The sequence below is a fragment of the Vanacampus margaritifer genome, chromosome 20 (genome assembly GCF_051991255.1).
Source record: "Vanacampus margaritifer isolate UIUO_Vmar chromosome 20, RoL_Vmar_1.0, whole genome shotgun sequence".
NCBI lineage: Eukaryota > Metazoa > Chordata > Actinopteri > Syngnathiformes > Syngnathidae > Vanacampus > Vanacampus margaritifer.
This window is the reverse complement of record NC_135451.1, coordinates 1,123,184-1,133,245: the sequence shown is the minus strand read 5'-3', so window position 1 is coordinate 1,133,245 and position 10,062 is coordinate 1,123,184.

Below are 10,062 nucleotides of genomic sequence, written 5' to 3'. Positions count from 1 at the left end.
TAGACTGTTTTTAAGGGATTAAATGTCTGGTTTTGAATTTATATTTGTTCAATTGAGGAAATGAAGACATTTAACATTTTCAATTTATATTTTTACTGTTTTTGAATTTACTTATAAGTATATAGGTGCCATATACATAACTGTGTGTATTGTAATGAATAACAATGTGATACTGATTTTGTGAACTTCATTTGAACCTCTTACTCCTCAGCAGCTCTTGAGATAAGAATGTGTATGTTTTAGAAAGTTGTCAGAGTCTCTTGTCATTAGTCATTTGTTCGTAAAAACTGAAGGTCTGAGGTCAAAGCCTGTCCACATCATTTCTCCCGAGCTGGTAGGGGAGCATGTCTGTTTATTATCATCACTAACCCTTTGTCCCCCCATCTCCCCTTCTGCCCCTGGTGTTCCGTCCCTCCGCGTGGTGGGGTGGGCGCGGGTGCCCTCTCCGCTCCGCTGCCCGGCCCCCTCTTCGGCGCAGATGCCTGGGTGTGGTGTGTCCCCGGGGTCTGGGGTCGGGGGCTGGGGGGCTGTCGGTTGGTGGGGGTGGGGGCGGCTTGGTTGGTGGGGGGGTGGTGGTGGGGGTGCCGGGGTGGGGGTGCCGGGGTGGGGGGTGCTGGGGTGGGGAGGATGTCTGGGGATTTGGGGACCTGGGGGCGGTTGGGGCTGGGTTGGGGTGGGTGGCGGGGGTGGGGGGCGGTGCTGGTCGTGGGGGGAGCGGGGGTTGTGGGCCGGTGGGGTGCCTGGTGGGCCTGCAGTGCCCCGTCCTGCTGCGTTGGGTTGGGGGCGCGGGCCGCGTTGGGGTGGGGGGCGCTCCTGCTCTGGGGTTTGCTCTCCGGCCGGTGGCCCCTGCGGGGCCCGGGGGTCGTCCTTTGGCGCGGCCGCGGCCTGGGGGGCCCTGAGGTGTTGCGCTTGCTCTGTCCTGGCGGGGGTCGACGGCTCCCCTCTTTGGTGGAGATTTTCATGCATGCTAGATCCACCACACCAGCATCTATCGAGACTCAGACACAATTTGTTTCTCCCTCAGGTCATTGATTCGGTGGAGGCTGGTGTCTGTGGATCTCACTCTGCTTCGTCTGTCCTTTCTACCTTTCCTCAGTTTCTCCTTTGGGCCCTTGAGGTTTCCCTGATTTGTTGGAGTTTAGATGTCTCTGGGGTTGGTGAAGGTTAGTGGCCCGGTGGGTGGTGTCTGGTCGGTGCTGGGCTTCGCTTTTCTTTCTTTTCTTTGGTCCCCCTTCGGGTCTCCTGGCGGCCCCACGACTCTGGCTGGATTTTGAAGTGTTCGGTTTAGGTGAACGGTATGGGAATTCTTATTTTTTTTTCTTTCTCACGCACGCACGCACGCACGCACACACACACGCATGCATACACACACGCACAAACACACATACAAAAAAAATATAATAAAAAAAAAAATATTAAAATAAAAGGGAGAACAATGATGATGACATGTCAAATGATCAATACTGAGATCTCCCAGAAAAAAAGAAAAAAAAAATCACTAACCCTTTGTTCAACCTGAGAGGGGGAGAGAAACCTTTTTTTATGTATAAAAAGAGTGGGTGTTTTCTATTCTGGTACACACTTGCTGGCTAGACATTGCTTAACATGTAAGCTTTTACTTGTGTCTTAAGAGCTCTTAATAAATCCTTGCAAGGGAAACTTCTTCATGAGATCTCAATGCAATTATTTTGAACACGCAAAGATTACACTTAATAAAGTAATCTAATAATACCTTACAGTTATTAATATAGTAATTAAACACAAGCAGTCAACTAGCCCACGAATGTGTTTAATCGGCGTAGATAATTGTTATTATCTAGCGAGTCCTACGGTAGCTAAAAGCCACTCGGGGGAGAGGGAGGCTCGATACGGGATTAAAATCAAAATTGGTGTATGCTTAGCATATGGTTCGTCACGTAATTCAATAGAGTTAGTGAGTTAGCACATATAGCTAGTGAAGACATTTAACATTTTCAATTTATATTTTTACTGTTTGTGAATTTACTAATAAGTATAAAGGTGCCATATAACTGTATTGGAATGAATAACACTGTGATAATGTTGTTGTGAAATGTATTGGAACCTTTACTCCCTTCCAGTTCTCATGGAGATAACACTGTGTGTCTGAAAGGGAGTCAGGTTCTCATGTTATTATTCATTATGTCGTAAAAACTGAAGGTCCAAGATCATTACCTGCCTACATCATATATCCGGGATGATAGGAGAGCTGGAGTAAACATGTCGGTATATCACTTGTCTGCTTATTATAATTACTAACCCTTTGTCCAGCCTGTGAGTGGGAGAGGGAGTTTCTTGTGGATAAAAGAGTGGGTGTTTTCATATTCGGATACACTCAAGGCATAACATCACTTTTGAATGTAAGCAAATTCTCCTGTGTCTTTTAAGAGCTCTTAAAATAAATTCTTTGCAAAGAAAGCTTCTTCATAAGATCTCATATGCAATTATTTTGAACACGCAAAGATTACACTTAATATAGTAATCAACTAATACCTTCACTAGCAACTATATTTAATACTTACCCACGGAGCAAGCTAACACTTGCAACAGCGGTCAGCTTAGTAACGGCAGCTACGGCAACTAGCTTCGGCAGCTAGCGGTGCCGGCCGGTTAGCTCTTGGGCAAATGAGCGGAGCGCAACTCTATTGCGGCCGGTGGGCCACGATACACTCGTCTAATAGCCTTTGGGCCTTCAAGAGGCAATCAGCCTCGAGACAGGTTCAATAACTGGGCAGCTAGCGAGCAGGCTTTGCGGCCTGGCGGCTAGGCCTCTCCTGAACCATAGACAGTTCAAATTCACAGACAGTTCAAATTCACGACAATGGCGCCATCTTGTGAGCGGGCGAGCGCGGTACACGTCTGGCGTCCCAACACAGGGGTACACGGCGGCCAAGCTATTATTGGGCTCGCAATATAAATAATCACAACCAATACGTCTCCCACGGTCGAGAGGAAAAACAGGGACAATACTCTAAAGCCTTTATGTTAGCCTCGGGTAGCTACTCCGAGGTACATAAGACAGAGCGTGGTCACGTCGCGGTGCACAACAAATTAAATTCCCAGGAAACAAAAACACAATTTCAATTTCAGCCAGCTGAAATTTACAAGTGGCAAAACTCGAGTTCTATTACGTACGTCTTCAAAATACAAGTCACTATTCCCACAAACAGTGCCCGGCTCGTACTTACTCAATTCCCAGTTCTCATTCACAATAGCAATTCACTATGTTCTTGACCTGTCCAAGATGGCGGCTCAGCCTCACACTTTTACTCCTGTCCAATATGGCCGCTAGATGGCTGCTCCGCCGATGCTTGGGAAAATTAAAGAAGAGTGAATCTACTAACCAAATTGGTGTCTAGTTTGCTTGCTAAACAGGCTTTCAGGTCTCGGTAGGCGCTGAGGTATGTGTTTCCTGTGGGTTATAAAAACAAAATCCAGTCCCTGCTGGAAGGAAATTCAAAGAGCTTTTCTTTTTTGAACGGTCTCTGGTTTGTTTGAGAACACACAGGGTTGAGGCTTGCACATACATCCCCCCCCCCCCCCCCCAACAAAAAAATGAAGGGTGACGGGCAATATTTGTTACAACAGACAGCCAATAGTTAGTCTCCTTACTGGGGAGATGGCAACACTGATCTACTGTTTGATTGTAATATTTTACACTTGGCCACCAGATGTTGCTGTTGGGAGATGTTTCGAACGTTCCAAAAGATCGATTGTTTTTGTGAATCAATCTTTTCAAATGATTTGATCGTTTCAATGTTCCATTTCTGCCATCCCTAGGTAACAGTGAAAGAAACGCAAACTACAACCCCAACTATATAAGTGCAAAGAGCGACGTGGTAATAAAAGATACATGAATAACTATGATAGGCTATGAAAACTCGAGAATAAACACTTGTCAGCAGTGGCAAGTTGTGTAATCTGGCTGTGGACAGTAGTGGCTCAGTCGCTTTTAAAGTCCATTGATTGTTCATGGGGAACAGGTGCGGTAGTGGAGGGAACGCCCACCAATCACTCAGGCGCTGGAATTAAAAAATACACAGAGGCCTGAGAGCCAAGCCATTACAGTAATTAGTGACAGCTGTTACATGGCTTGCTTTCTTCCCTTCTTTTTAAATATTCTGGAGCAACTGGCTACTTTGTAATTTACTCTCTATGTTTAAAAGAAGGGAATGTGCCTTAAAAAAAGAAAAACATTCAACTCGAAATATCAAATATAACTGTTCAGATTTTAGGAACACAACTTCAAGCCATTAATACCTTGTTATTTTACACTTGGACCATGCATAAAATAAGAATGTGTCTGCCTCATATTGCACTTAAAGTTGTGTTCCTAAATCCTAAACGGCCATTTTAGACATTTTGAGTACAAATTTTTAATGGGCAAAATAAATGAAGGCAAAGTACTAGGACTGGGCAATTCAGCCAAAATTTTTTTTTTTAAATAAAATAAAAAAATTGGAATTACTATATTTTCCCGATTTTACATTATTATTTTTACTATTATTATTGTTATTGGTTTTTTTTTTATACATAAACCAATAACTTAAAAAGTTTTTGTTTTATTTTATCAGTTAACAAAAGTAATCAAATGTCTTGTCTTGGAATCAATGTGCAAAACTTGGAAATGTAAATCTACGTGTTGATAAAGTAGAAAAGTACAACTTTCGTTTGTCAACTTTGTTTTAAAAGCTAAACAGTGCTACTTGTGTCCATCAATATGACACAAATAAAGATCACATTTGGGCTTTAATGTAGTCACTGAGGTCTGAGCTTGTCATCCCCTCCAACTGATTTCACAAGTATTGTTATGTAAATTGAGGTGGCTGTTTTGCCATGATTTGCCAAATTTCTTGTTAGCGTTATTTGATAGGCCAATCCCAGAGTAAGAAAGTCTTGGCCTGCTGTAAGTTAGCTATTTTACCGTGATTAGTCCGCTACACCAAATTCACCTGATCCTATAGATCTCCTTTCACTTTTCAATTAGTTTTGTCACTGAAAATAGGCTGTTATCACCATTACCAGCCCACTATACAGCACTATATTTCATAAGAATTCCATGTCACAGATGACGCAGAGCGTCACGGGCACGGCGAGTGAAAGTAAGCTTGTCTTTCATTTCCGCCACCCTGACTGCCTGGTAGAAGGCACTAGAAATGACAAAAGCCCAAGTGGAGCCCTGCGGGGTTTCTCCCCTATGGCATAACCCCGACTTTCAACTTAACAACCAATCGTTTTATTTAAGTGTGTGGGAGCAGAAAGGAATTACACATCTCCACCATCTTTTCCCAGATAATATGTTTATATCATATACTGTACATCCTTGCTCCAAAAATACAAAATAAAAAACGGATTTTTTTTACATTATCTGCAAGTTAAAACTATGATAAAGAAAAAATTCCAACACTTTGGGGTACGCTCCAACCGCCTGTTTTAGCTAAAGATATTACCCAGCTTTCTTCGCCAACAACTAAAAACCTCTCAAAAATATATGTTACTTTCATATACTGATAAAATGTCTCTACCCATCTCCAAATGGGAGGAAGACTTGTCTATAGCTCCAGAATCTGACTTTTGGATTCAAGTTTGTGAAAACTTATTTAAAATGACAAAACACACACATTTACAACTTATCCAATATAAAATTATTCCTAGAACATACATTACAAAATATATGATGACGAAAATGGCACTCTCAGACTCCGACATTTGTCTCCATTGTTTACAAAACACAACAGACACTTATTTTCATGCTTTATGGTTATGTACTCCGGTTATGTAGTTCTGGACTAAAGTCTTGGAAAAACTTTCCGCTATCTTGGACTGCAGGATACCTTTATCTCCAAACTTGTGTTTGCTAGGTGACCTAACAACAAGTGACTTACCACGTATTTTCAATCTATACTTGAAGCCTTTACTATCGCTAAAAAAACAATTCTTGTTAACTGGAAAAATAAACAAACTCTGAATATCGACCAATTGTCCTCATGAATCACATTTTAATGGAAAAAATATCTGCCTCGAATAGAAACAAAATATCAAAATTTATAGAAACATGGTCTACGTATATATAATATTTTAATCTAAATCTGGTTACTTAATTCTGCCTGCTAGCAAGAGCCACCACATTGCGATAACTTGTATTGCTGTTTCTGTATTTGGCAATTTTTAACTAATGGTTGTGTTTTTATAGTCAGGAACGCAGTTGCTGCCAGCAGGATCGAGCAGACTACATCAAATGACACCTTACAGTCACCAACTCCTCAAGATTCACTTCCAATGGGCACTAAGGGTTAATATTTGGAATCACTGCAACAACAGTCAATTACAAGTAACATTGTTTTTATAATTGTAGTAGACAAATTAACAGTAATTAATAAATCATGAGATATTGTCTGTCTATTTAGATATCCTGCTGAAAATTTAGAATTCATATAAAATTAAAAATATTTTTGTTTGGTTAAAGAACAAATACAGAAGAGAAAATAATACAATTCACTCAATGAACGACCATCTGGTTTTTATTTTTACTAATCAATTAGTCAGCAAAAGTGTCAGAACCATATTCGCCTATTAAACTGCCTTTGAAAAGTAGTCTGTTCACTCTTGCTTGGCAGAGGCTTAGATTAGATCCCATTTGTCAATGTAATTAGTATATATATTATCTTAATTAGCAATTGATCATGATTTCAGGATAACGTTGTTTGTGATGGCAATATAATCTGGGCCCTACAGTCAAGAAGACGAGTCACGGCAGCCACCACGCCACCACACGCTGCCTTGGACAACTACAAAATAAAATTATAAATCATTGATTGATGCCCATGTATTCTTTGGTGAACTGAGTTTTGAGTAGGCTTTCTCACTGCAAGTAACATTTGTGTATAGCATGAACAAGTGATGCTACAGTTGGCTTGACTGCCTTACTGACGGTGCTCATCAAATAAAAAGGATACTTGTGGCAGAAAAAAATTCCTTGAACATTTTTTTTAATTGAAGTACTCAAAATACTGGAGGACTCAAATCACCACTATGTTACGTGCAAACTTAATTTCCTAATTAATAAGCCCAAGAAATATGCAATAGTGGAAAATGATGTTACACAACATGGCATCAAGACCTATTTAGACGAGTTCTGTGTGAGTAATCAGCATGCAGGCACTATAAAGGTACAGAGTTCAGAGAGAGAGTTCAGTCAGTGAGAGATCAACCAGTGATACAGATAATAGAAAACCTTGTGTAGATTATTAACACTGTATATCAAAATCTTCATTTGTACATGCGAGGCTAACAGTGTGTAAATAAAAAACAATAACATAGCGAAAATTTTAAGGAAAAAAAAAAAGCATAACATGACATAACATCATAACATGAATGTGTGTTCATCTGAGGGCCCTTTTTTGCTGCTGGACAGTCTCTATTGGCTCCAGGGCCTCCAGGCTGAGAGCCACCACATTGCGATAACTTGTATTGCTGTTTCTGTATTTGGCCATTTTTAATTAATGGTTGTGTTTTTATAGTCAGGAACCCAGTTGCTGCCAGCAGGATCGAGCAGACTACATCAAATTACACCTTACAGTCACCAAGATTCACTTTTTTTTTTTTTGTATATGGGTGATTATTTGTGCGTGCGAGTGTGTGTGTATTCATTAGTTCACCTAAAACCTATAAAAAAAAAAATCCCATACCGTTCACCTAAACCGAACACTTCCAGCCAGAGTCGTGAGGCCGTCAGGAGACGCGAGGAAGGACCAAAGAAAAGAAAGCAAAGTGAAATCCAGCACCGACCAGACATCACCTACTACCCACCGAGTGACCAACCAGAGCCCCCGCTTCCCCCACGGGCCTGGTGACGCCCATCCAAGAGTTGCTCGTCTTAGTTGACCTGCCTCCAGACTTGGTCTCCCTCATCGCTCTCGCCATCCGGACGGATCACCGGCTGCAGGGAGTCACGCAAAGCCGCGGTCACATGGCAAGGACGATGGAGGGATTCCTGCACTCCCAAGCATCAGGTGTGTCAGCTCCTCTCCGTTCCTCATCAGTTCAGCGCCACCACGGTCCCTTGGGACAAGAGGAGGAGCCAATGCAACTGGGCAAAGCGCGGCTCTCGCAGGAGGAGAAACGGCGCCGACAACTGGAAGGTCGGTGCTCACCAAGATCACCTCGTGTCCGCCTGCCCAGCCAAAAGGACCAAAGCGGTGAGTCAAGTAACGACTCCAGAGTCGGCCCCACGAAAACTCACACCAATGAAAATCATTCACCGCACAACTTCCACAGATCTACATGTCCTGATAGACTCTGGGGGCAGATGAGACCCTGATAGACTGGTGGCTTGTGAGACATTTTAGTGCCAAGACTGAGACGCTGATTAAGCCCATTAAGGCTAGGGCACTAAATGGTAGTGAGTTATTCACCATTACACACATCACAGAACCCATTGAGCTCCATGTTGGCAAACATAAGGAACACCTATTTTTTCATGTGTTTCAGTCTCCTTCACAGACTCTGGTCCTGGGACACTCATGGCTGCATGAACACAACCCTCATGTTAACTAGTTGACTGGTGAAATTCTGGGATGGGGAAAGGATTGTGTGAGCCATGGGGTTGGTTTACCAATTCAGGAAGCAGACTTTGCAACTATTAATCATATTTTTGCTAATTCCCTCACAGAATACCCAGATCTGAGCATCGTGCCACCTTGCTATCATCACCTCCAGGAGGTATTCAACAAGACCAAAGCTATGTTGCTCCCACCACATCGTGCCTATGACTGTGTCATAGAGCTGGTTCCAGGTTCCACCATTCCCAAGGGCCACCTGTACTCTGTCTCAGGACCAGAGAAGTCCATGAAGGAATACATCGAAACTTCCCTGAAGGCTGGACTGATTCGTTCTTCGTCATCACCAGCGGGAGCGGGTTTCTCTTTTGTGGAGAAAAAGGGTGGTTCCTTATGGCCTTGTATAGACTTTAGCCCCCTCAATGACATTACAATAAAAAAAACTTTACCCCCTCCCTCTCATGTCGTCAGTGTTTGATATTCTTCAATAAGTTAAGATCTTTACCAAATTGGACCTACGCAATGCATACCATCTCATTAGGATCAGGGAGGGGGATGAATGGAAAACTACCTAGTGTAAAAAAACTAGTGGCCATTACAAGTACCTAGTAATGCCCTTCGGTCTCACTGCTCCTGCTGTTTTCCAGGCCATGATTAAGGATGTGTTGAGAGACTTCCTAGACCAGTTTGTGTATGTTTATTTATACGTCACATTCATATACTCGTCAGACCTAGCCACGCATCAAATCCACGTTTCCAAGGTTCTTCAAAGACTGCTCGAGAACAAACATTATGTCAAGGCAGAGAAAAGGGTTTTTTCATGCCAAATGTCATCATTCAAATTTTGACATTTGCCACCTAGTAATCTCTAACTAAAGTGTAATTGTTTTACTTGCAATTGAGAGTTACTACGTGTGTACTTGTTATTCCCTCAAGCAATGCAAAGTGGCATGGAATAAATATGCATCCATCCATTTTCTTAACAGCTTTTCCTCACAAGGGTCGAAGGGGGGCACTGGAGCCTATCCCAGCTGGCTTCGGGCAGTAGGCGGGGTACACCCTGAAGTGGTTGCCAGCCAATCTGAAATAAATATATTTATGTTTTTTTGTTTTGTTTTTACAGTTTAGGTTGGATTTATTTGATGTGCTGCAAATATTTCATGTGCACCGCGTGGTTGAGACAGTAGCATGCATTTGTATATGCGTGCATCTAAGAGCAATCATTGGTCCTCATCCCCCTACCTTGGAGACAAACCAGACTCCCCAGCTCAAGAGAGGATGAGCACAAAGACTGCAGTTTGTCATAAGAGCCTCTCACTAAGAGGTAGTCCTGAATTATGCTTGTGTGCGAGCCTTTCAGTATTTTGTATGAGCGCATTTCAGTAGTGTATGAGCAAAACACATTTCAGTAGTGTGTATAAAAGCCTTTGAGTACTGCACAATATTGATAAGCCCCGAATATTGACTTCCCAAAGATGATGCGGCA